Raw genomic sequence first — 25,317 nt, 5'->3', positions numbered from 1 at the left:
GAAATCACAGTCTCCCTTGGAGCAACTTCTGCATGATGAGAAAAGATGTGATGGTGGTGAGTTTTAACCTGGTGAGGTGTGCAGGAGGGTTGATGTGTGCAGTTTGTGGCTTTTGCTGCTGCACTTCCAGTAGGCAGCTGGGATAGTTGGTTGGACTGTTTGTGCACACAGAGATCTGCATTGCTCTGTCTTTGCTGGCAAGTGGGTGCTAAATGAAAAGTTGTCCTGGACATGCTTACTCATATTTGAGGAACATCTTATTTGCAATGTAGATACCTCCCACTACCTGGGAAAATTTGCTCTCCTTTCACATTGCATATCTCCAGGAACATACTGGTACTGAATGACTTCTGCTTGGAGGGTGTATCTCCTGTGATTGGTATAACTTGTTAAGTAAGTAATGTATAGTAGCCATTAAGGCTCATTTTAGAATCCCAGTGGAACAGCATTTTTTCTTTATGGCTTGCATTTAGTTAGTGACAGGCTCATACATGGAAGAACTTCTTCCCCTTCAACTGTGACTTGTCCTGGTATGTTTGCAGATCCACTGTGAGGTGCTGGTGTGGATTGTTGAGAAGTCCATGAGCAGTGTGAAAAAGTACATGTCAAAACAAACATGTTGCTCTTTTACTCTGAGACAGTCAGTGCTGTCTCTCTTTTTATTTTATAGTGGAAGAACCAGTGGGTTCTTTGTGAGGGAGTAAATCCAGAGACTAGTTTTTCATCTGCTGTCTGAGGGAACCTGCACTGTGCTTTGAACATTCACCTGCTGCTTGTGTTTCACCTCATTATGCCTGGTCCTGTGTGTTCTTGCCACACTTTTTGGTCCGCACTCTCCTCATGGGTTAGCAGCTGTCTGCCAAGAACAGTCTGGGGAGAACCCTCCAAGGGGCTGTCTGACAAGGAGATGTAACTATGTTTATGAAAAGGAAAGACTAGTGATCTCTATGTACTAACACTTCTGCTTGATGTTTATTTCTAGCAAGAGCACTGTCAGAGCTTTCCCAAGGACTCCTTTGGTGCTGTGTGAAAAGTCTTCCAGGTTGTTGGCAGAAGTGCGTTTCCCTTCATCAAAGATAGTAAGTTAGAGGCCTGTAGCTACAACACCATGGTTCTTTCAGTACTGTGTTCTCTATATTACTTTGTTTCCAAAGCAGCTTCCTGTTAAGTTCTTAGCTTAACTTTTGATAGGCTAAAATAGATGGACCAGGAATCTGGCAGCAGATCTCAGAATTATGGAGAACTACACAGCCCCAACAAAGGCCTTTCCAAGCTCTGGTTCTCCACATTGGAACATTGGAACATGTGGAGAACCAGAGCTTGGAAAGGCCTTTGTTGGGGCTGTGTAGTTCTCCATAATTCTGAGATCTGCTGCCAGGATTCCTGGTCCATCTATTTTCTTAGATGAGTTTTAAAGAACATCACCATACTACTTGTTCCTTACCCCTCTTTGAAGAGGCTTACCCTGAAATGGGGGACTTGGATTTTTTTCCTGTGTGAGAAAGGGAGACTTGCATCTGAAGAAAGAGTGCAATGTGTTTTTAAACTTAGTTACCATACGTAAAATGTACAAATATGCTGAAGTGGAAGCTAGAGCTCAGGCTTTGTCTCTCCCAGGCAATTATTTTATCAACTGTGGTAAAGATTATTGGCCTGTTTCAAATTCTTCCTTTAACTGATGCTCTTTCAAGGTGGGAGATAAAGGCTTGGATCTCTTCAGACTGAAGGTGGTATAGAACAGAATTGGATGGTAAACTCCCCATATTTAAACTGTGCCCTTTCTGCTACAGCAAAAAGCAAGCTGCCATACTTGTATTGTATAAGGAACCTGCTTTTGTTTGTGTGCGGCCACTGTTCTCTGAGAGTGTTTGCTGAAGTAATGCCCTGTAGGGCCTGGCACATAAGGATGGATGAAAGATAAGCATTGAGCTGGATATGGGCCATGACAGTTTTGGGCAGTTGTGGATCAGGCTTTTGTTGTTAGAGTACTCTTGGGCCAGGTGAGGTGCTGCTTGAGCTGTAACAGCCCTTCCTGAGTTGAGATGATGGCACAGCAAGTGTGCTTAATCATAGTGCTGGAATCAGACAACTCATTGTTTTTCAGAACTTCTGTGTAAAATGAACATGTGGATTTTTCACTTTTCCACTGACAAAAGCTGGGGGTTTCTTTCTAGGATGGAGAGAGAGTTGAGCTCAGAGGTTATACTTTGATAATGGCACAACTGACTGATGATGCAGCTGTTAACTGAAACGTGGCATAGAGATGTGGCACAACTGAAACTTCTGATTAAGGGACTTTTAATGGGGTTCATGAGACTTTACAGCATGCCAGAGAGGGATGGGCTGTCTGCACAAGTTCTTCTGTTTAGTGAGAGGCTGGGGGCACATGCCATTTGCCAGCTTAACTTCGCCCATTAATGAAATCAGTTCTGGTGACTTACTTTTCGTCTAGATAGAAGACATTTAGAGGGCAGGTATGTGGGTGAATGGGTTACTGATAAGGTGAGTTTGACCTCTGGCCAAATAACAGGAAGAGTTTGCTGCATGCATGATGAAGCCGCAAAGGAGAGCAAATTTCATAATTTTATGATCAGGACTTAAATGGCATTCTGGCTCCAAGGGATAAACCTTAGTTTCTATTAATCAAAGCATATGTATCAACCTCTACAAATTCTGCATTTGCCCTTGGAGTTATGGTGAAATCAGTATCACTCCAGCACTTGCATTGCTGATAAGAGACTCTAAGCATGTAGGCAGTGGTGTTATATGCTCCTTTTGCAGTATTGAGATTTCTCTTATCTTTCTCACACCACAGCAGTGAGACGAACCACATCTCACTGTTTTGCTGAAATGACTTCCAGAGTGAGGCAGTTGCTGTGGTTAGATGGATGAAACATTTCTGAAGTGTCATGTAGGTATTGGTCTGCTGGTAGACTACTTGTGAGTAATGCATAGCACTTTTTTCTTCATTTAAAGAGAAATATTTTAAATTAAACAGGCCTATGGTATGTGTTTAGGTTAAAATACTTAAAAAAAATTCAAACAACTTGACTATGTCTAAGAGTGCTTTCACAATGAAAAATAAATGTGGTGGACTTTTCAAACCTTGATAACTTGAAGAGTTACTCTGTAAAAATTGAAGTTTTGAATCAAATACTGGTATTACTAACAGTGTAATTCTAGTTCTGCAAACATGGCATGTTGCTTATACCAGGAAGCTGCTAAAGCAGTACACTTTTAAAGTGTTGTTTTCTAGAGCTTGTGACTAAATATCTGTTAAAATTGCACTTAAATATCTATTCAGAATGTGTGATTGCACTGCAGTCAGTCTGATTGTCGTTATCATACTGATGCTCGTAGAAGTATTTCGATATTTGACTTCTTGGAAAAGTACCAAGAAATAACCTCTCTGAGCCTAACTATGAGGTTGTATGTTGATGTTTCTAATTTTCCCACTTGGCCTCTGGATTATGAGCAGTAAATAATATCTATGTGCATCTGGCGCTTTTCTAGGAGAGGCAGCAAGGTAGACCACGATGGTTCAGCAGGCACTTCAAAGCTCAGTTTAGTATGAAGCCATGAGCTCAGTGTCAGTGCCTGCCCTGAGGCTATTGCAAACGGAGTGTGAAGGGAGCAGTTGTGTCTCTGCCTTGGGAGAATTCTTACAGCAGCAGTGCTAGCCCCAGCCTCTGCTCCTTTGCCTGCAGTTCTGTCAAATTCAGCTTCCATTTGGCAAAACTTAAGGCAGCAACCTCAGAACTTTCAACCAAGCCTGAAGAGAGCTTAAAGAGTTGGATCTGCCTCTGTCTTTTGCATCGAAAGTTCAGTTGCTTACAGCCTTTGCTATTCCTCTAACACAGAAACCCTTGTACACGTGTACTGCAAGTTTCATGCCACAGTTACAGTTCACAGTTGGAAAAAGGTTAACTGTATCAAGAGAGGGGGGGAAAAAAGATACTGAGAAAGCAAGATTTGCTGTTGTAAATTGAGATCAAGTTGTTTGGTTTTTTAAAAATTTGGCTGTTGAGATGAAACTGAGCTAGACAGGCTCAATGGGGCAAAGTACAGTAATAACAGAACATGAGTCATTACTTAGTATTAAAAACAACCCCTGAAAGAATAGCTAGTATAGAGTCATATACCATAAAACTCTTTGATACTCTGTGGCTAAAATAAAATAAATGTTGCTTGGAGAAGAGTAGTAGAGAAAACAGTTAAACAATATTTATGAAAGCTTCTTTCAGTATTGTCATCAAACTGTGAGGTGGGAATCTGTGTCACTGGAGAACGTGTATATCTGAAAAACACAGGTAGAGAAACATTAGAGCCTACTGTAGCAGAGACAGGATGTTGGTTTGCCAGAAGGATAAAATCGGAGGGATTGGTTTTTCACATTGAAATAGGAGGATAATCTTTGCTGAAACTGGCTAAAGGTAAATATTAGCATTGCTGCCATTTCATTAAAACAAATAGTCTTAGTTTCTGAGTAAAGCTAAATATTAGTATTGCTGCCTGTTCATTTAAACAAATATCGTCTTGTGTGAAGCCAAGTAGTCTGTTTCAGCTTCTGTCTCTAAGTAGCCAAGAGTTGTCTTGAGTGAGGATTTTGCGTGCATTGAACATCCTTATCGTAGTTTGAGGATGCAGAGATGTAGGAACACTGATTTTGGCCACAAACCTAAACACAAGAAACTTCTTTTAAACTTGGGAGGGTATGTGTTTTTTTGAGATGGCTTTTTTTGGATTGGTTTGTTTTCAATGATGAGGGTGTCAGGCACAGAAGAAACTGACTATAGAAGTTGAGTGTCTGTCCCTGGAGGTACCCAAACCAAATTGAACATGTTGCACTTTTTGACCCTGTCTTCAGCAGGGATCTTGAACTGCACAGAAGTCCCTTTCAATATAAGAAGGTTGTATGATATTATGACCACTCCACAGGACTGGAAGAGGAACCACCTCCAGTTTGTGACAAGATGGCATAAGGGGCTTGTTGAAAATAATTTGCAGCAAATGAATAGTGGCTCTGCCATGAAACTAAGCTTTCCTAAAATATAATTACAGGTATTTTCCCTTTACAGGGTATAGGTGAGGAGTGCTGCTATTGATTGTGTCCCCAAACTCTTGAGAAAAAGGTATTTTACTGTGTAAAGTAGCATAACAAATACTGAAATGGAAGACTAGAATATTTTCTGAAAACAGAGACCCTATTTGTACAAAGATGCCTGACTTTTGATTGCCTTGACTCCCTTTTGGAAAGAAGAGGGCTACTAGATAGACTGATTCCACTTGTGCAGTAATAGCCATCTATAAATACATGGTTCAGTGCTTTACTCTTTCGTATCGTTTATACTCTACACCAGCATGTGCAGGGCTTTTGTCTTCTTCTAGGACTGGGAGTCCAGGACTTTGGTTGCTCTCTGTGCCTGCCTGGGGTAGCCCATCTGTATTCCATTGCCTTTCAGAATAATGCAGTTAGTGATGGCATTTGAACATAAGTTACCTAGGAGATATTCACAATAAAATGTGTAACTGATACAGGATTAGTTAATGTGTGCCTTGATGTATTAACTTCCTTTTTTTCTTCCTACCTTTGCACAGCTTTGCTCAGTGTTTGTGACTGCCAGTGAAGTCTGTTCTTTAGTTGTATACTGGAGAGGGAAGTTCTGGTAGCCTGGCTCAGCTAGCAGCCTTTGAATTCGAGGACCAGTGCAGGCAGTCTGATTCCTTGTGTTTGAACATGATGTATGCAGGATGTGGATTGAAAAACGTTGAGAACAGCAAGTGAATCATAAGGTACTGTATGCTGTGATGTGTATCTGCTGTGAACGTAGGTAAAATAATGAAAGTGTTCCAGGAAAAAGAAAATGCTGAAGTTCATGTTAATGGTGCTGAGGTATGAAACAGATCTGCACATGGTGACCAAATAGAGTTTGGGAAGATGACTTCCTCCAGGCAACATTTCTCATGACACCTGATGCTGTGGTTAGGGGGCTATTTGACACTACTGCCTGGACTGACAGTCCAGGAGAACAGAATACCCCATTGCCAGCAGCATGCAGCTTCTTTTTGGGATTTTTAAATTTAATTAAGACTGGTGACTGCTGGCATAGACAGAACCTGTAGTTCTTTATTTCCTAAAATTTTAAAGAGCTAAAGCCTCCACTTCTCCATATACCTACAGCCAATCCAATCTGAATAGAGAACCCTTGTAAAAATCTTTTCCATGTGACTTGATCTTCTACCACTAAATTTTGCTCTTTTTTTTTCCCCTCTGATTATCTCTTTCAGATCCTTTTGTCTGTTGAGCTTTCTGCACCAGGGAGTCGCTTTCTTAGAAAATAGATAGCTATGCAGAAGGGCAAGGAGAAATGGAGTACTTGAACCTGCTGATGGCCTGTGTGAGAAACACATCAAAAGCTACCACTGTGATCCGTATAAATAATAAATAAAAGGTTGAATAAAAGGCTTTTCAGTGCAGTTGTGATACTGGTGTTCATCCTAGTGGTGCTTCCTGTTGCTCAAGACAAGACACCTTGTCTTTGAGGAGTACCAAGGCTGGGTTTCTTTGCACTTGCCTCTGCTTTCATTCAGTCTGCGAGGCAGGAAGTACTTTCTTTCTCTTGGCAATTCTTAGCAACCTTATCCCAACTTCTTCAGACTTCTGGGTCTGGAGTAGAGTCCTGATTAAGTGACTGTTCTTACAAGCTTGTCAGCTCAGTTTCTCCTACACTGTCACGGCACAGCTCAGGCTTATTTTGGAAAGCACGGCTTCCTTGAAGCTCTGGGTGGATGACGATGCAAGAACAAGGTGGCAGTGTGGTTGATGTCCAGCTTCCTCTTTCACAGGTGTATGTTCTCTCTTGCTCTAAATTTCATCTTGCTGCTTTGGTTGCTTTTTAGCCAAGTGAGCAAAATAAAAAGATTTTCTTTCTCTTTAATATTTTTGTCACCTCCTGCCTCTTTCATATGAACCCACTGATTGTTTTTTCAGACCCTCAGCTAAGGAATTCCTTTGGGTTGTATGTATGTGATCTGGAGGATGCAGTTGTGTCCAAATCTTTCAATTAAGCAAAACCATAGAAGGTGAGGTGAAAGAGTGGAATTCTCTCAAGTTTCCTGTTCCTATTACTGAAAGGCCTTATGGCTTGTTCCTTTTGAGTGTGTTCACAGGCTTTACAACAGAAATCCACAATGAAGCTTTTGTAAAGCCTGCCAAACAAATTGATCTGAACTGGCTTATCTTTTGTCACCTGTGCTTTTCACATGTGTTAAGCAACTGAACTTCCTCATATGCAACTTGAATGTTGTAACAATTTTAATTTAGTCACAAATACACACAAATCATTATAACCAAGGCAGGCTTCCTTCTTCAGGAGTATTTCTTGTTAAAGTCTCATTATTTTCTTTTTTTTTAATGGGAAATATAAATTTTTCCTTGTAACTCAGTGTCATTTGACAGTAAGTAAAGTAAGTGTAAAAACACATCCATTGGCTTTGATATGGTTGCAGTTAGTTCAGTGATAAGTGCCATTGAAGGCATTAGATACCGTGTACCCTGAGACAACCCGTTTGATGAATAATGGTACATTGGCATTGTGCAGTCAAACTTACCTGTGATATTGTCAGCTACTTCATTACAGTGCTCAGCTAACTACACTGGTCCAACAGGTATGTCAGCTGCAAAGAGGTGCTTACCTTGGATATGGAATGCCATAGATCTTGGCTTTTTTCAAGGAGTATCCAAGTAGATAAACCAGCTTGTGCTGCTTTTGCCAAGCTTGAACACCTTTGAAATAACAGGAAAAATTATGCTTGTTCTAGAAAAATCTGGCTAACCACTAAGTATAGGAAGATGTAGTCAAATTTTAGGGAATGTTTCTGCTGCTTGGAAATTCTTCTCAAAGAATTCCTACAGCCTGTGTGGTGAATTCTAATGCAGAAGGAAAAAAATATACCGTGTTAAGTGTCTAGGTGAATGATTTTGCTGTAATGAGAAGATGCCTTGTTTCTGCTGCAAATCTGACACCTGCACAGCTGTTCAAGAGGTGCCTCTTGGCTCTTGCTTATGCCTCAGGTAAATGGTAACTGTTCCTGTGTATCCAGAGGCAGTCTGATGTAGCATGTCACCATACTGCAAAGGAAGCCTTAAACCACCCAACCCCCAGTTTAGAAAACAGTAGACAGTTTTTTTATTTGTATCCTAGGATGTCTGAAGCTGTGCCAGAAGTACCTTGAAGATATTTACTGCTTTATGAATGGAGATAAGCCTTTCCCAAGGTGTATAGATTGGTATATATGTATTGCAGAAAATAAAACACAAAGCCAAGAAGGAAATACTTCTGACTGCTCCTATACATCTTTTTTTTTCTTTTTTTTTTTCTGAGTATCATGTTTCTAGTTTTGTATGTTTCAGTCCTCTCTGACTGTTACTCTGAGTCTTACTGTAAGCTTCTGCTGGTGCTATTCTGGAACTGAGTAGCAATATCTGACTCTTAAGGTTGCTATTTGTCAAATTGCAGGCATGCTGTCAGGAGTGTGGTTATTTTATTTTTTTTCCCCTGGCATTTGCTTGGTCCATGAAGAATCTCTTCAGATGCATTAGCAATGGGTGGCTTCATCAGTAAGGCTGGTGATGACCCATAACTTCCTCTTAATTGATATTTCTCTGTTGAAAGAATAAGAAACAGACACCATACCTTTGGCTGCTGATTGTAGTCCCTGCTTTTTTTTAGCACTGATATCCTCTCTAAGAGCATAAACATTACTGTGGAGCGCATTTGGTTTTGAAAGCTGAAATTTCTGGGTATGCTGTCTGGATTTCATACAACTAAATAATTGTGGTTTTGATGTCAGTGTAATTCTTTCCACGATTACACAGTAATAGTCTGTCAATGTATTCCTGCCAAAACTTAGCATGCTGTTTGCCTCTGAAGTGAAATACTATTAAAATACTACAAGATAAACAGTGTGAAAGGGATACAGAACTCTTCAAGCCTGCATGCAAAATACTGTACTCTTCCAACTTTTAGGTATCTCTTTGAGGTCTTTCTGCTCCATGGGAATACTTAAAAAGGTGCAGCTGAGAAGCTTCTTCGTGGTGCTGATTTGACTGCTATTGGTCAAGCATTGCTCTGCTGAAGCCCAAGCCTGGGCTTTGTGAGCAGACTTTCACAGCCTCTAGGCTAAAAAGTGGTTTTACAAACAAAACAAAAGGTTTTGTTGCCCTCAGTGTTTGAAATTATACTGGAAGATGTTCCAGAATCTCGCTGGTCTTTGAAAAAGCAGTGGGGACTGACTCTGTGGTTGTAGATCTGCAGGCTCAGTAAAATATGTAATTTTATTTTTGATGGCAAAATAAAGTTGGAGAATTATTCTGATGTGTGAAGGCAAGGAAGTTACAAAGACTAAGAGTTAAACTTTGCTTTATGCCCTTACTAGTCCATTTTGGGAAAACAGTCATGCCTGCAGCTGATCCGAGACTGAAGAGTTGTAACTGTGTGGTTTTGTTTTGTGTGTTTAATTTCTTGTGGTCACCTGATATATGTTAAATGTTTTTATGTTGTTCTTATTGCAGCACTTTATAGTTGAATATATAGTGTAATTGTTTAGGTCCTTTTTCTGCATTTTTCAGTGAGAAGAGAATTTTTTACTAATTTGAGAGGTTTTCATTATTCAAGAATAAAATAAGAATGTTAAGACTGACTGTGTCTCCAAAATTACACTTGCTGTATTTTCTTTGGTAGGTGTTATCATTATGTTTTCACACTCTATTTATGCTGGATCACTCTTTAATAATGTATAGAAGCCATCTTAGTAGAAATGCATTATTATGCTGCCATTTTTGATTTGTGAAGTCTGGCTAGAATTTCAAATAATTTCATTGACTGTAGCTTTACTTGTTTAAAAATTAGGAGAGATCAGATTATTCTTAAAATTGCAGAGTAGCTCCAATGGGAAAATACTGATTGCTAATTTCTTTGAGTGCAATTCAGCTTTGTCACATGTAAACTCTTGATTTTCATCATATTCAAGGATCTCACATCTGTCTTCTGTCTTGATCAGTTAAAGACAGGTGCCACACAGACTTGGCAAGTTGAAAGCAAATTCAAGACAACAGAAATTCCTTAATGATGCCATGGTTTTCATTTTGATAAATTGGGAGAACTCCAAATTGGTGGTTTAAGTTATTTTTAGAAGACATGAATGTGTGTAAAACAGGAAATAAGAATGTGCACATGACTTTGAAATACATTAACTGATGGGGAAGCTGTGTAAGAAGTACCAAGCTGTGTAACCACCACCACAGTGGTGGACAAAGAGCTTACCCTTGATCCTGGTTATGTGGGCTGAGTTTCTCAGAATTACTTGGTGTGACTTCAAAATGTGACAGTGAACTTCCACTAATTAGTCGAATCCAATTAATTTTCTTTATACAAGCAGGTGTTGCTGGTGATGGATTCTGTCATCTTAGCTGGGAACCTTCTTGCTTAACTGTTTAACACCTGAGCAGGTTTTCTAGGCAGCTGTTTCAGTGAGTGAGAGCCCAGGCTTTTTTAAGCAAGTGCAGGTGCCTGCTTGGGCTTATAGCCAATACAATTCACAGCACCTGCCTTCCCTAGCAGCTCTGCTGAGTGTGAAAGTGCTTAGGGTGGCTGCCTGATGGGACTTAGGCTCTTATTGTCCTGGGTAGCACCTCATCTTGAAATGAGGAAGCATTTATTTTATAGAAAGCACTTTACAGGATAAACAAAGATGATAGAATTTGATTACTGGAATTGTGTCTTCTAGTAAAAAAAGCATGTTGTGCAGTAAATGTGTTTATATGCAACTAAAGATATGGGGTCTGAGAAATTTTACAGGTTCTGTAAGGTTGCTGCTTTGGAGTTAATCTGAAGAGGATCAGTGCTTCCAAATCCCTGCTTGCCTCCTGAGCATCAGCTGCACAGCCTCTTTGTTTCTGATCCTCTTTGTGTTTTGAGGGATTGACCAGTGTGTTTCATTTTTTACTTTGTCTGATCTTAGTAATGTCTTATGTTGCTTTCATGTGTGTATTGTGACTTTGATGTTAAACCAAGTTTCCAGGCAGAAATTGAGTGGTTTTGCTTCCAAACAATTTTGGAGGGTTGGTTATTGGTTCGTGGAGACTGCGGTACTTGGCTGTGTAAGTGACTGTCCATCTTCCCCTTGTAAAACCTCCTTGTGTTTACTCACAAATGCTGGCAGCTGCTGTATTGCCTCTGCGTGTTGAAGGGCAGGATAGGGCCAGTTCATAGCCCTGGATGGTAAGAAAATGGAAAGAGTGATGAAAAGCCAATTAAGAGCGATTCTTTTGAAGGAAGTAAAACCCCACATTCCTAGTAAGGGTCTGTGATCTTGTGAGCCATTCAGTAAGCTGAGTGAAGTGTCCCCTCTTTCATCCAGATCAGTTCAGTGCTGGTGGTTTTGAAAATTAATTTTTTTTCAATTGCTTTCACTAAGAAATAATTTGAACTTATGAGAGTGGTATTTGCTAATTATTTGACTTTGTGTGTTGAGCTTTCCCTCTCATATGTTTGGGATTGAGGGAAAGATAAAGAAGGGGAAAGTTTATAAATCTACACAATTTGTCAGATGTATTGTGTTTAAGTGTTTCAAGTTCCATGTGTTCTTCTGATTTTCTCAATAAGAAGGCTTTGTTATAATGTGGGATAAAGAGAAAAAATATGGGAAAGATTGGGATGAAAAACAACTTTGTTTCTATCTTTACAGCAGGACTGTATTGCCTTTGTCTTTATGCTTATGGAGGAAACAAGCTCATAGTTTGTATACGAATGTGTGTGAGAATCAGACTTTTAAAATTCAGTGTTTAATTAAATTATTTTATTATTGCAACTAAGACACATCACTGCTCTTCCATACTGAGGCATTCAAGGGTATTAGCCTTCTAAGCTAATCTGTAATGTTTTTTATAATTTAAACTTAATAGCAAAATAGAATAAAATTAAGGGTGCTGACAGTGCCTGAAACATCAAAACACACTGAGAAGAAGTTTCTTTTGGGTTGTGGTCACATTCTGTTTAGGGTTTAACTCTGTTTTTTGTTTAAGAAGATGCTATTTTATTGCAGGACCCTGAGTAATACATCCCCTAAGGTGTGTTTGAAATACTGCATTTTTCCTGCTTGTTTGGGTCAGATGTGGGTCTTGTGTCAGCATAAGTGGGGCTTTTAATTTTGTGCATGCACAGGGCTAATCGTTGCTTATTTGGTTATGGATTGCTTGCTTGAAGAATCTCAAATGGTGCCTTTTGAAACATAAATCTGTTAATGCCGTTCTCTGTTTAAGCAAAAGGTGGCCAAGTTATGAAGATCTATAGCTATGAAATGTGCATTAGCAGGCAATTTCTTTGGAATGCCTTTAATTCTTGAAGAATGTATGCCAAAACAGAACATCACAAATTCTAATTTCTCTGTTTCTTGTGCTCTACCAAGTTTCTGTCTTGCAGTATTTATCAAACTGTCTTTCAAGGTGTAGTCCTGTTTGGCCATGATTGTTTCCCAAAACAATTTGCAGATTCTAGATCTTACTATTTGAAGACCATGTATTAAAACATAGTTGACCCTTGTGTTTCACCCAGTGGAAGCAGAAACTGTGCTCCTGTGGATACTGGCTCAATAAGCTTGCCTCTACTGAAGGCTGTTTTTACATCTGGGTGTTAAAGTCATGAAAACCAAACTGCTGACACAGCCTTAATCACAGGGCCACAAGTAGCACTTCTTTGTTTTTGTGTGACAGTTTCATTGGTACTATTAATAGCTGGTTCCTTACAGGTGTTCATGCATAATAATTCTTACAAGACAACACTTGGTAAGTTTTCGAATGAATCACGTTAATTCCAGGATTAATTTTTGAAGAGAGACCTTTTGACTCTTTTTTCCTTTTGAGGTTTTTGGTCATAAAAATCCATATGTTGAAAATGTTCATTATTTTTGATTTTTCAAGTGCAGCCCTGTGTTTGGGAGAAAAGCAGGGAGAAACTGGCTTGGCTGTGTCAGTGGGCAGCCCCACTTTTTCTGATGTTGTCAGTTTTGGAAAAACATGGATCTCTGTTTTACTGCTCTGCCCTTGTGCTGGACTGGCAGGACAGTCTAGGAGGTGTAGCTGCAGTATTGCTCTCTTTGAGGAAACACCAGGTGTAGCAAAGTTGTGAAGAAAAGCTGGTGTGCTTCTGTTTGAGATCCCAGCAAGGGAAACTGTGTACAGTAGTAAAGTCTTTCCCCTGTTCTTGCTGGGTGTACATGGGGATGTCTCGTGCTTTTAGCAGAGCAGATGATGGAAGACAGAGCTCCCCTTTGCAGGGCTTTCTGTTGCTCCCCTTTGGGTCTGGTGTGTGAGGTGGGGATGGGAGGACAAAGGAGTGACTGTGCAGAAGGTGAATCTGGAACAGCTTAGGTGGCTATAGTCACTCTGCAGACAGCTTGGAGAAACACCCTCTGTGGAGTGAACTGTAAAAGCTGTTCTTCCCTTGTACACTTATCACTGAGCCTCATTCTAAAGCAGCTGAGGGCTGGCACGCTGCCTCTACCAGGTAGTGCTGGTGAATGCAATAATACACCAGGACATAATTATCTTGACCTCTGGAGAAACTGACTGGGAGTAATTTGTTTCAGAAGTGAGCAATTTTCTGTGTGTGGCTCCTGGCATCTATAAAACAAACAAGTCAGTGTTCAACTCCAGTTATAACCTCTCTGGGACTGCTGTTGAAACATGGCTAGCAGACATGGTGTGGTACTGACACACTTCTTTCTCCCTGGCCTCTACCTGAGCTTGTTAACATTTGGAAAAATGCATATGAGGTTTATGCCTAATTGATAATGCTTTGATACGGATTTCAAAATGATATCAGATACTGTAGTATGCATGTGTGTATATAGCTGCATTTTTAAATAGTTTAGGTAGTGAAGAACCTGATCTGGATTTAGCTGGAAGTTCTTATTTGATTTTTAAGAGATTTTGTAGGAGGAATGGCATAATTAGCAAGGAGACCAGCCTTGCAGAACTAACATGTTGCTATCTTGTTAATACATTTAGTCACACTTAGTTTGTTAGTTATGAGGTAAAAGGCTGACTAATCCAGCGGAAATGCTGGGGAGGTGGTGAGGGGACTAGAGACTGAGGAGGAGAAATTATAAAGGTAAAGGCTTCTGGTTCTCCTACCTCTAGTTTTGTTTGTTTCGATGGTCTGGCAGTGTTGCTGCTGTCAAGTCAAACAAATTAAATCCTCAGCTCATGAGAGGTGGTTTTGCATCGTCTGTCTAGGGCAGGAAAGGAAGATTATGTGTGTTCAATGCTGAAGGTTGCTAATGAACTAAGACCTAGGAAAAGATGAGGACTCCTAAAACTTGCTCCAGCTGAAAACCTTTCAGGGCTTTTTGTTTGGCCTTCAGATGTAGGTGACCTTGGTTGGCCACACAGGTGCACTGAGGAAAATAGCAGGAATCTATGGAATGGGCAGTGGGAATGGAGGATACAGGTAGGAAGACCATGTATTCGCTTTCAGTGGAAGCATGCAAGAGTGAAACTGTGTGTTGTTCATGAACAAGAGAAGTACTTTTCAGGAAAGCTTGTTTACAGGTTGAAATAAGTGAATTGCTTATTCTAGGTGTTTGCAGTGTGCTGAGTATAAATTTGATACTCCTGAAGTAATGGTTAAAGGTGAAACATGACAAGCTGCCTTAAAATAAATATTGCTGCTCTGCATCAGCCGTTCTGGATTGGTGTCATTAAATTCTGGCTTGATTCCTAGATTGCTTTGTTACCCTGATTTGATCATCATTCTCAGTACCTCAGCTGTACTTGACTGTTTTTAGGATTCCACTTTTAAGCTATTTCCTATGAATTCCTCATGACAAAGCATGAACAGTGGTGGCTGAGCTTTGTAGTGAGTGTTTTAGTAAGTAAGGAGCTTTTGTATAGACAAAAGGTGCTTTGTGTCACTTTCTTAATCACTTTCAATAACAGCTGTGAGAGGACCTTGTTGAGCGTCCAGACCTCTTGAGAGTGGAGCTTGAAGTGGAGTAAGTTGGGTCTATGCTCTTTCCTCCTTCACTGGAAACTCTTAAATGCAGTGAAGCATGAGATGGGCATGGAAACTTTTATCAGTTTTGTTTGTGATGGGAAAATAAACTTTGTGTGTGTGAAGAATCAAGGTGAGAAATTGTCATCAATGGAGAGGGCCTAATGGCATAGGGAAAAAAAGAAAATCCCAAATCTGCAGGCAGAGCACTGCTTGGAACAGGACTGGGGCACTGTTTCCCATCTTTTCCTGCTAGGGACAGGAGGCTTGCGACCCAAAATCCCATAATTGCTGTTCTCCATTTGTTGAACTTTATTTCATGTTGATGTGAAAATTAGCAGAGTGTACTCTCCATTTTTCTGTCTTGATTTTTCTTTTTTCCCTGCAGCATGATGCAGCACAGACACCCAGTGGAGGTTATGCTCCTGTTCCCTGTAAGGCTGATGGTGCAGCAGCACTGTACTGCTCTCCCCCTTCCCCACCTGCATGCAGGGCTGTGCTGCAGTGGCACAGCAAACTTTTCTGCCTGCAGGATGGAGGCAGTGGGTCTGTCTGGGCTGCCTTGGAAAGGATGATGAGCCCTTTGTGTGAAGGAGATATCAAAAGGGAAGAGTTTTTTTAATAAGGGGAGAAATAAAGTAATAACTTGATAACTTTCTTGTTACTTTTTATCCAATAAAACCCCTAATCTTTCCTAGTCCTTAAGAGAGGATGCCATATACACAAACTTTGTTGTAACAGTCCTTATGTTTTTCAGGCCTCCTTATGCTTTTTTGTGATTTGGAAGAAGTCACTTGCCTAGAGTCACTGTCTTTGCTCTGTTCATTCCTTGGTTTGAAAGCAGGCTTTCAAAGAGTGACTGCACACCTTAGTCTGACTGAAGACATTACCTGGAAGAGTGCACTTTCCAACAAGCTGCAAATGCATGGCTGTGCTTGCAGAAAAGATCTGGTCGTGCCAAGACCTGAACTTTTTATCACACGTGAAAGGTTGTGTTTTTAAGCAGCAAATAATGTTGTCCCTCCAGTATATAAGCTTTTCCCCCCCTTTTTCTTTAGATCTTTTCTCCCACTGTGTCTTTTCTAGTTTGGATGTTATCTGTTTTTCATGGAAATTAGCTGCCCAGGTCCTGTGCTCTTGGGTTTTGGTTATTAGGGAACTTGTTTCCCGAAGCACTGTCATCGAGCAGCTGTGGCTGCCATCATTTCCCTGTGTATCCCCCTTTCCAAGCTCTCAGAGAAACTGATGGCTACCTTCACAGCTGATGTCAGCTTTTCAGTTGAGTGGGAGGGGAGGAGAACTCCTCAATGGGCAGTATTTGTCCAGATATGAAGTTGTGAAGTATGTGTCTCTCTAGACAGAGTTCCACTGTGTCACAGCTGGAGTGATATGCAGTGATGTAGTGCTGGGCAATGAGCAAAGCAATTAATGGTATTTCTATCTGTGCTACTCTGAGACTTGTGAAATTGCCAGTTTATTCCCAGACTTGACTTTTTGCATGCTTAAAAAAGACACAAAGTTAGCCAACAACGATTTGATTCTTTCTATTAACGATTTAGAAGGTCCAGATGTGCAGAGGTCTGCATACTTCTTCCACCCATGAGGAGCTGTGGGACTATTGCATCTGAGTGTAGTTTCAGGAAGTGATAAGGTTTCTGTTCCAGCAGAAAATTGTGCTTATCTTCTGGAAAGAAAATTTCAAGTCATTTGCTGAATGTTACCTATGTAACTTTTACATGTATCTTGTTCATCTGGATACAAAAAAGGTTGTTGCAGAAGGTATGTATTACTTTGGCATAGTGGCAGCCTTTTTGAAAAGGTCTTGGACTCTGATGAAGAATAGACAAAATTTCTGGTTTTTGGCAAAAAGTATATTTACTGTGGTTACTGTAGAAAATAAGTGTTATAAAGATTCAAGCTATGTTGTCTTGACAAAGAGAGAAAACTTAATTTCATTCTTTTTTTAAAAGAAGGAAATTCTTGTGAGTAGGATGAAATCCTTGTGTTCTTACATATGCTTGGATGATTTTCAGTTTTCTTAGGTGTTCAATTGCTTAATGTTTTACAGCACTGGCATCTGGATTTTTAGATTCCACATGTGAACTGAGATACTTTTCTGTTTCTCCTCAGGGTTTGCTTATGGATAACTGGCATGGAAACTGGGAGTGGAGAAAACAAATAAAATAATATTTTATAATTTGGATGGTCTAAAAGGAACTGCTGGAATGTGTGTGTTGTTTGTTGACTGGAGTTAATGCTTAGTTGCTTTGGTGTATTCTATTTTTTAAATAGAGTTTTTCACTGAATCAGCTCGAATTGCTGGTATCTGAACTGATGCTTCAGGGAAGAAAGAAATGGTTAACATAGATTATATTTGGCAGCACAATGTGGTTTTCCTGCAGAGCATTGGGGATCTTCTTCAGGGTTCTGCTATCACCATGATTGGCAAATTTGGTAGCACTGTTTCCTAGAAACTTCCTGTTATGACTGTCCAATTTTGCCTTCTCTGTTTCCTGCTTTTACAGTGGATCCTAAAACTGCCTATATTGATTTTCTGTTTCATAACATGTCAATCCAAGTGTACCAACTATGACAGAAAACAGTGTGAGGAAGACAGAGGATGTTTTACAGTGGTGCATAATCTTTGTACCACTTTAGGGCGAAGCAAATGATTTGGATCATGGTCTCCAAGTCTTTTTTGGGACAAGAGATTTTGCCTCAGATTTGGCTGTGTTCTTAAACTATTGTATAAGTATCTTCATGCAGACAAATAGGGACTTTGTGGTCTTGGTTGTCAGACTCCTGAAAAGGCTTTCTCTCCATGTTGACTGTGTTCCAGTCCTTACAACCTTTTTCTTCTGTGAGACTCAGCATCTTTGTGGGCCTGAAGTATTTTCTGGACTATCAGAGCTAAAGCTTGACTGAATTTTCTCTTCCTCACTAAGCTGTGATGAGACTGGGAAACAGAAGTGAAACCTAAGAGCATCTCTTCTGGTTTTTTGTGTTCTTGATACTTTGGGTCAGAAGGCAGAACTGTGCTGTAATCTAAATGAGGGCTGTTAGAAGTAGATCAGTGTTATGGAGAAGAGAAATGAGGAGTGGTAGTTTTGAAATAAAACTGAGGCAGAAATCATCTACTGAAGTAGATGGTTAAAACCCCACCAAGGATCTAGTTAAACAAGAGGCTGGTCTAAGAGGTGGGTTCTGGATGTTGGCTAAGTCGAGGTGGCAGTCTGGGAGAGAGGGCAGGGGACAGCTGTTGTGAGGACCTGTGCAGCTGAGTTAGCAGAGCAGTAAAACGAGGAAGAATTCAGGACCCTTTCTGTGGTTCTCGTGTAAAGTATGTGGAGAAGCAAAAGGTAATTTTTGGTCTTTTAGAGAAAATTACCTGCAAGATGCTGATTTTGGTGTTGAAAGTGTGGAGTTTTATGTTTGAAGTGAGTTAGGGTTTTGTTGCAATTTGTATTTGACAGTATAGGACTCCTTGCTGGCTGTTAGTTTGGAAACAAACCCCTCAAGTTGTATATAGCTTGTCACTGTGGAGACAGGTAAGTATGTCTCTATCAAATGACTAGTCCATGTGTTTAAATTCATCCTTTAAAAATCCTTGATATGCTCTGACTGATGCTCTGTTTTGATTGAAGTTTAAAATGGAGCAGCATTCCTTCCATCAAGAAATTGCCTGAGCTGTTCATATGAATTTTTGGTTTCTCAATAACAGCTTTGTGAGGTTTTTTTTATTGTTAACAAACAATTCCTTATTGCTATTTCTGAACTATTAAAAAAATGAAGCAGACATTGTTTATCACAGTTCAAATACAAAGGCTCCACAAGTACATGTGCTACAGTGATAACCTTCCTTCAGTTCTGTGTAGGAGTATTATGCCAAATGCAGTCTTTGTGCTGTACTATAATGACTGACATCTTGTGTGTTGGGGTTCTTAGTGCTAACCTTTTCAGCTTTGAACATAAATAGGTTGGAAATATTTGATTTCTTTCAATTGTAATAAATGGGTATTCTTTCTGAGTATCTTCTCTTGATGCCTTTGAATTCTGAGAATGCAAAATCACTGATTCTTACGTATTGTAAACATGGAGGATAGCAAAAGTCTCTAGTATTGATGTAATTAAATCTGGAAGTGACTCCTAGAATGCTAGCTAAATAGAAATGGTGAGTGTCCATTTAAACTATTTAAAGCAACTTGAACATAATTATCAAAAGACAAAATATTCTGTAGAAAATAAGATATCTACAAAGTACCCTGTGCTTTATAGGCTGCTGCTTATGGGGTGTGGTAGCCAGATTCAGTCCTCTAATCACTGTCTACTCTTTTCATTTGTGAGAGAGGAAAAAGTGTTGAAGAATCACATGAGAAACAGGGCCTGAAGCAGTGAGGAGTGCTTTGACTATAGAGGGTGCTGGAGCCACTGTACTTGGTGCTAGTGTTGCATGAGGGGCTGAGAAGAGGATGGTGCAATTCTTTTTCTCTGTCCCCAAACCTTGAGGATCCTCTTTTCTGGCAGTCTCCAGCTAAGGTACACTTCTTCCTCCATAAGGTGGATGTTGAATCTAGCTAAGGCTTTCTCCCTCAGCTTGTCTGTCTTCATTCTCATCCTCTCAGCAATGAGGGAGGTATGAAATGCAACTTGGTCCATGCACTTGATTCTTTCTTTCATCCTTTGAATTAAGAAATTTGTCCATCTTCCTTGGAGAGCCTTGGTCAGTGAGACAGTCCCGGTTTGGGGGCAGTGATCTACAGGGTCTTCCTCCCTTGCATGGCATCTTCTGGGATCTGTTTCCTGTGAGGTTGTAGTGTGTGCTGTTATTTGGGCTGCAAGTACAATGTTTTGCTCCAGAGCACTATAAGACAAATGCCCCTGTCTGGAAACTCACCCTGCCAGAAGTGGATGGAGCTGTGTTGCTGTGGTGCCAGTGTCAAGTGGGAGGATGGAGGGAACCTGCAGGGATCAATTTTAATGAAATGTGAGGTATGGACCCACATATATGTCCAACTTTCAGTTGAGGCATTGAGCTGACATCTTTGTTACCAAAAAAACCCCCACTTTTTTAGGTTAAAATTGACATTTGGAGTAGCCATTGCTTATTTCGATGTAACTCTGTGCAGATGGAGATGGGGATTTGAACCCTTCTTGACAATCACTGCAAGCTGACAAATGTGAAATCGAGAACTCAAGCTAATCAAAAAGGTGTCAGTCAAAAGTGATCTTGTTTTAAATGGTTACAGATTTTAGCCACACAAATATTTGAGGGCTCTGGGCTGCTACAGGCATTGCTAATCTAAGTGAAATGAGGTGTGTGTACAGGTGTCTAATCAGTTTTGATACTGTTCAGAAACTTCTTGTAGATTTATTATGTTGAACCAAGTGACTGCAATATGTTGAGTGTGAGTTAGACTTTCTGTAACCACAGAAAATGCCTTTGCTCTAAATCTTGATTCTTAATTTAAGATTGAGATTGAAAACTCTCCACTGAACTAATAAACCTGAACAGCTTTTTCATAGGAAATGACCTCAGTGCTTTAATTGTAATTAAGATGACATCTTTAATACCAAAACTTATGCACATGTTAAAGTTACTGATTATTTTTCACTTTTAGTAGGAGTCAGAATTCTAGCTATTTAGATTTATAGCAAGTCTTTTTTTTTTTTTTTTTGTGGGGAGGGAGCTTCATATAAAGGCTTTCTTAATTCAGGTCTTAAGTGATTCTTACACACATGTTATACATAGAATGAGCTGTGTGTTACTGCTCCTTCAACAATACTCCATTTTCCCCATGAATGTTACAGAATTCTTGTCAAAATGGATCATCAATAAATGGATGAATCTGCCAAATGAACTGTGTGAAAACTTAGTTGAGTTAAGAAGGAATAAGAATAAAAAATATTACCAAGTGGTTACCTTTTTTAACAGTAACAATGTCTTTGGACTAATGGAAAATGTGGAGGTACCAGTTGTCGGTTTTTCTGGGTCTCGATTGAAGGCACTTGATAGAATAATTTGTGTTCGGACTCAAGTGTTTATTATTTCTTATCAGTAAAACAGTCTCATTACTGTGAGTTGGGCAGCTTTTCATTAGAAGGCACAAAATGGCTAACAATCTCTTGTTACAAGGTCTTTTAAGACTAAACTATCCAATTAAGAACTGACACCTAGATTATTTTCCCTTTTAACCCAATAACTGATCCCAAAGTGCCCACAATGCGGATTTTTCTGCCCAATTACAAAATCCCACCCAAACCCATGAAGAAGGAAGAAGAAGCATGAAGAAGAAACCCAGGATGACACCCTGTGCCCTCCATCTTGCTTCCATCCACAACATACTAAAAATCCCAAAACCTAAATTTCTCACGTGTACTACTCTCTATAATCTACTTCACACTTTTGTGAATTCTAGTCTATCTTGAAGTCTAGGAAACCTTTTCCATGAATGAGGGTCAAAGTCAGTGCTCCCCTGGGAGTCAGGGCACCCCAGAGCAGACAGAGAAATATTCCTGGTGCCCTGGGTTTCCATGGAAAACTAGCTGTTTTCAGTTTCTTTCCAGTTTAAAACCCAGTAGTTTCCAACAGTAAAGTGTGTTCCTGTAACTTGCTCCAGAAATGCCTGTGGTGTTCTAAGTACAAGAGCTGTGAGCAGAAGAGCTACTCCTGCAGTAATGATCATCCCTGGTCTTCCTTGACTTTCTTCAAAGATCTTTGAACTTCTCAGAACTTCTGTCTTCATTTTTTTGCTTTGCCTTTCTTTTACATCAGGTTGCCTCCACTCTTCTTTGCCTTTCTTTTCTTCCATTCTTTTCTTTGTTTCTCTCCCTTCTTTGCTCACTTTTTGCCTGTCTTTGTTCTTCTCTGCTCTTCTTCCCTGCTCTTTTCTGCCTTTTTTTGTGAGCAAGGATTGTTTGAGGTTTTGTGCATTTTTCTTTTCTTTTTTCTTTTTTTTTTTTTTACTTAACAAAGAAATAATTCTGGCTTTATTAAAAAACAACCAAAAAGCTTTTAACCTTCTCTGGTGGAATTTTCTTCCAGCTCTTGCTGAAATTGGTGTGCCCCTGGCTCATTAGGCTGTGCAGCTGAGGCTGCCATGCTCACCGGAAAGCAGGACATTTATGATTGAGTTCCTGTTATTGACTGGCTCTAGAGAAAAATGCCAGATTCCATCAGACAATACAGTAGGTGCTCTGTGGGAGACTTTTGTGAATGCTGTTGTGATGCTTTTTTAGAATGGGATTTTTAATTTTTTTTAAATTTTATTTTTAGTGTTATTTTCTCAACAATTTTTTTTTCAGGCTCTTAAGTAAGTTTTGCAAGCAGTTCAGAGAATGACCAGCTTTGTCCAGATGGGCCTGAGTAATGTGACACAGGAAACACACTTGCAAATCTTTTTGCAACTGTATTTTGAGTATGTCAGCTCTCATCCTTTTTTATACACTGAAGATGTGTGTGTCACATGAGTGGTTCTTGGTGGTTTGGGCTTGGTTTTGGTAACACTCGTAAAAAGGGTGGTCTGCAGTATAATCAAAATGGAGTGTAAAAGCAAAGTACATTTGCTGCAGGTTTGTGACATTAATTTTCTTGCCACAGTTTATAGGAATAATTTAAACACTTGAGGATGGGCAAAACCACATTTATATTAACTGTAAAGATAAAATCTGTGGCTTTTCAGAAAGTGTTGAAGGCTTCCTTCACTCAAATACTTTCCCATCATGCACAAAGCATTTAATTTGTCTTTGAGCACTACTTTGTAATCCCTTAGAGCTGGAATTGTTCCTGAGTGAACTAAAATATCATTCATTCAAAGGTTTTCCATGTGAGAAAAATGTATAGTTGTGGTGAATTAGGAGTCTTGCAACAGTGTCTCTGTTAATGGACATGCTTCCTTCCAAATATAAATGCCAACAGGTTTTCTGTGCTGTCTGTACCTTACTTTTCACTTATCCACCCAGGAGTTATTTGGGAGGTAAATTGGAATATCTGTTCATTAAAATTGGAGGTACCGGGGGCCCTTCATTTTGAAGTCAGCTAATTATTCTTGTTGGCTTCTGATGGTGTTTCTATACACTTCAGTCCTTTAGAAAATAATTCAATTTTCAAAGCCTACACATTATGGATCATGCTGACTATTAAATATAGGTTAAACATATAGATTGTGTGCTCCTTTTGGTATTGCTTTTCTTAACATTACTCTTTTTGGAGTACATATATATACATATATGGTTTTATATATATATATACACATATATGATTTTATTTATTTTTCTTAGAATTATGAATTAATAGTCCTTTGCTTATTTACTGCATAGTAATATTTGCCTGTGGCTGGGGTCAACCTGTACTGAGTTAAGAAGACTGAAGCACCAGCAGTTGGAAACCTTTCTACTTAAAGCAGTTTTAACTCTCTTGGGGGAGAGGAGTAAAGATGGGATTTTCAGCTTGGGAGCTGGGCTACAACCAAAAACAACAGAAAGGGAAGGTACCACCCATCAGGCAATCTTCAGTGGTTTTAAATGAGATAAGCAGAGGCTTCTTTCACAGCTTTCTTCCTTTCTCTGCACCTTTTAAAGGTGTTCAGAGTGGAAACCTTCCTGCCATTAAGTGCAAAATTGTCTCTAGTTATGTTTTATAGATTAGAAAGCTAAGTTTTCTTCCAGAATTTCTATTTAGAGCTTCTTTCAGCATTGTAGGAACTGTTATTCAATTTAACAAGTGGAATAAATTCAAGTGAAGTCAATATTCTCTGGGCACCTGCTGAAGAAGCTGCTGTTGTGGAAAGTTTTCAATAAAATTCTAGATGTCTAGCTAGCAGCTTCCTCCAGATTTTTTAGGGTTTCTAGCCTTTCAAATAATGTCCTGCTTTAATTTTTGCAAACTTGAGTCTGCTAGTGCAACTAATTTCCAAGAGCTTTAGTTACATGGAAACACGTTGGTATATATATTTAAATTGTATTAAAATTACAACAGACAAAAAAACCCCACTAAAAATCTGCCTGCCTTGGCTGAAATGTGAGAAGTAGCACATAGGTTTTCTATTAATCAGAAATATTTTATTATTATTCTTTTATTCTTCTGTGAGATAAGGTATGCATGTTTGAGGGGCAGGAATTAAGGCAGTAAATGATTTGTTTTGTTCTTTGTGCAGGTCAATTAATTTACCTTAACTAGACACTGCACTCTAATTAAGTGTCCTACAGCCAGCAGCAGGCAAGAGTTAGAGCAAGCTAATTATTCAAGCAGATTAGTCTTCAAAGCTGGATATTGACACCAGAATATATAATATACAAGCACAGAAGAGTGTCTTTCCCCCCTTTCCTTTTTTTTGCCTCCCTTGGAAATGGTAATTTCTCACTCCTCAATAGAGGCAAACAAAATCTGGAGACAAGGTAGCCAAGTCTGAAGGGCTCCTGGTGGCATTACTACACTAACTCAAGATGAGTTTTTTAATAGTGAGTGTCTGGTACTCTTAATGATATTTTTGTTCACGGTTTGTTTTAATTGTTTCCAAACATACAGCAAAGGGAAGCAAAATTAGGGCTTTGGCCACCTGTTCAGTCTTACGGGGGCAGGCTGTAGGTTCAAGTGGTTGGGTAACACTTTCCTCAAGTAAGAAGAGAGAGGTTAAGTCATTATGATGAGCATATAATTTATGATGACAGTAGTAGTTTAGAGTAAAGGTTTTAATACAAATGTGCATATCTTTAAGAAAAAGTATGCATAGCTTCTTTTTGCTTTTTTGTAAGATGTTTGTTAAATAAAAATGCTTTGATTTAAGGAGCTACCTTAGCTAAGAACATTGACTGAAGTGTTGAAAGTTACATTACCAAGACTGAGAATGTACAACACCCAAAGTTCGTGGGTCAGTTTACTAGAACTATGAAATCAGAAATATAATACCAGGGCTACTGAATTATCAGTAACTTCACTCCCCTGGGGGAAAAAAACCAAAACTAGTTGAATTCCTGATTGTTATTTACAAACCCGAAAATTGTAATTGTTTTCCTCATTTTGCAATATTGCTAAAAGTAGAGAAACTTGCTGTGGAAAATCCTGGAAAATGTCGCCAGTGCTAGAAAGTATTTTTTAAAAAGTTAATTAGAAGTGATTTCTCACAGTCTCAATAAGAAGCTGGAGCTTCAAGACTAGTAAAGGTACATTTTAATGTGAATAACTATTAGTTTAGAAATGGAATTATTCTGAGATCTGTTCTGTTGTCTGAAAGGAGCACCCATTTAAAAATTAGACCTTCTAATTCTA

At 39.4% G+C, this 25,317-nt stretch overlaps 1 protein-coding gene across 1 annotated transcript in view; it reads left to right on the top strand.

Annotated features, from left to right (window-relative positions):
• Nucleotides 1–25,317, top strand: part of GMDS (GDP-mannose 4,6-dehydratase) — a 407,496-nt gene that overhangs the window by 1,265 nt on the left and 380,914 nt on the right. The window lies entirely within an intron of this gene.

Source organism: Zonotrichia leucophrys, chromosome 2 (assembly GCF_028769735.1).
Source record: "Zonotrichia leucophrys gambelii isolate GWCS_2022_RI chromosome 2, RI_Zleu_2.0, whole genome shotgun sequence".
Taxonomy (NCBI): domain Eukaryota; kingdom Metazoa; phylum Chordata; class Aves; order Passeriformes; family Passerellidae; genus Zonotrichia; species Zonotrichia leucophrys.
Note: the sequence above shows the minus strand (reverse complement) of the source record. Positions and strands in the feature narration are given on the sequence as shown.